General features: G+C 40.8%; 1 pseudogene across 1 annotated transcript; it reads left to right on the top strand.

Annotated features, from left to right (window-relative positions):
- Positions 1-261: 261 nt before the first annotated feature.
- Positions 262-1,571, top strand: LOC149148086 (2-methylene-furan-3-one reductase pseudogene; annotated as a pseudogene). The gene is made up of 3 exons (XR_016263187.1): positions 262-450; positions 560-1,043; positions 1,123-1,571. The product of XR_016263187.1 is annotated as a 2-methylene-furan-3-one reductase pseudogene (transcript).
- The last annotated feature ends 706 nt before the right edge of the window (positions 1,572-2,277 follow it).

The following is a 2,277-nucleotide window of genomic DNA, read 5'->3' as shown; positions in this document are numbered from 1 at the left end:
CGATTTTTTGGAGATTTCGGTGACGGAATCCGGCGGAAGAAATTAAGATTAAATCATGATTTGTTCCAGTTAAAATGGGTTTTTAACTGCATATTCGGATTCAGCACCATGAAAAACCCCTGGGAGGCTTTGATTGTGTAGAAACTAGCTATGAAACTTGCGATTCCAATAAATTACTGCCGAATTTTCACCAGAAAAACCGGCCGAAAAAGCGTTCAAAAAATCGCGTTATAGACAACTGCTATCAAAACAAAGAAGTTAATGAGTGCACTCAAGAAGGCGTGGTTCTACAACGAATATGGATCCGTGGACGTGTTGCAGTTCGGGGAAGTCCCTGTGCCAAAGCCGGGGCCGGGCCAGCTTTTAATTAAAGCCCGAGCGGCTGCTCTCAATCCCGTGGACTTTAAAAGGCGGGAGGGCATATTCAGAAACAGGGATTCCGACTTTCCGGTATTGACATGGTTCCATCCCAATTTGCAGCAGTAAATTTATCTTAATCTGGAATTCTACTATGTATTTTTTATTAGGGTTTTTTCACTAGTTTGTTTCTGTTATGTAGGCTGTACCGGGCAGTGACGTGGCAGGTGTGGTGGCTGAAGTTGGCGATGGCGTTACCAAGTTCAAGAATGGCGATGAGGTCTACAGCGACATCTTGAACTTCGCAGGGGGCAGGCCAAAGCAGTGGGGAACCCTCGCCCAGTACACCGTGGCGGAGGAATACCTAGTGGCGCCGAAGCCCAAAAATTTATCGTTCGAGCAAGCGGCGAGCCTGCCGCTTGCGATCCAGACTGCGCAGAAGGCGTTCGATATAGCCAAATTTGAGAAGGGGAAGAACGCGTTCATTGTGGGAGGAGCGAGCGGAGTTGGCAGCCTGGCCATTCAGCTGGCGAGGCATGTCTATGGAGCTTCAAGGATCGTTTCCACGTCTAGCACTCTGAAGCTCGACTTCGTGAAAAGCCTGGGGGCGGATGAAGTCATCGATTATACGAAGCAGAGCTACGATCAGATCCCCGAGAAATTCGATTTAGTATTTGACACCATAGGTCAGTCACTCACTCCCCTTGCTTTGCTTGACTTCTAATACAACCATGAGTTAACCTAATCTTTTTATTTAATTTGCAGGGGATTCGGCCAAGTCTCAGGTGGTGGCCAAAGAGGAGGCCAAAGTTCTGGACATAGCTTCGTTTCAGCCTCAAGGCAGAGCTGAATTTTTTGGGGTCACAGCCAACGGCCAAAACCTGGAGAAGCTGCAGCCGTACATAGAGAGTGGGCAGCTGAAACCTGTGCTCGATCCGAAGAGCCCGTACTCATTCGCTGACGTGAAAGAGGCTTTCAAACATCAGGAAACCGGACGAGCCAGAGGGAAGATCGTCATTTCGCCCATCGTTTAGGACGAGTTGATGCAGGAAACTCCATGTATGTGTGTTTGTGATACGAATGGTTGGATCGTTAAATAGTAGTGAGAGGGTTAATGTGTGTTTGTGCTCTGGATGGTTGGATGGTTAAATAGTAGCCTGAGGATCATATGTGTTTGTGATCTGGATGACTGGATTCTATAAAATAATGTATGTTTGATAAGTAATAATGATAAATTGCTTTTTTCAATGCCGAATTATTTTTTTTCATTAATAAAAAGACAGTACATTCTCTGTACATTTTCTCGTTGGTCTGTAACAATGAGTATTGTAACAATGAGTATTTTACCATTGTCTTATACAAAATTTGTCGCTAAATTTCTATACCAATGCCTCAGTCTGCACAGATTCCCATCTTATTTATGAGAGTGCTACCATATTCTAGTAATTCATAGTTACAGAATAGAAATAAGTTTACCATACCAGCTCATGTTTATCAACAAAAAGGATGTACCAGCCTAGTAATGATGAGTTATTTGGTAAGTAATAATGATGAATGGGTTATTGTAAAAATAGTGTAGTAATTCACTGTTACAAAATAGAAATAAGTTTACCATACCAGCTTATGTTTATCAACAAAAAGGTTGTACCCGCCTAGGAATGCTGAATTATTTGAAGTAATAATGATGAATGAGTTATTGTAAAAATATTATTGAAATAGGTTATTGATTCAAACCTTTATATTCGTTAAAAAAAAATGGCAAAAAACAATGGAAAAAATTGCATTTATTTTTAAACATTTTTAAAGTATATTTATATATTTATAGAAAATGTGTGTGTTTTTTACACACTTTTTGAAGCATATTTACATGTTAATTCACTTAAAAAAAGAAAAAAGCAATTGGAAAATTTGAGTTTATTT

The sequence above is a fragment of the Pinus tabuliformis genome, chromosome 9 (genome assembly GCF_031772625.1).
Source record: "Pinus tabuliformis cultivar Carrire ecotype Pingquan chromosome 9, CPIR1, whole genome shotgun sequence".
Classification (NCBI taxonomy): Eukaryota; Viridiplantae; Streptophyta; class Pinopsida; order Pinales; family Pinaceae; genus Pinus; species Pinus tabuliformis.
Note: the sequence above shows the minus strand (reverse complement) of the source record. Positions and strands in the feature narration are given on the sequence as shown.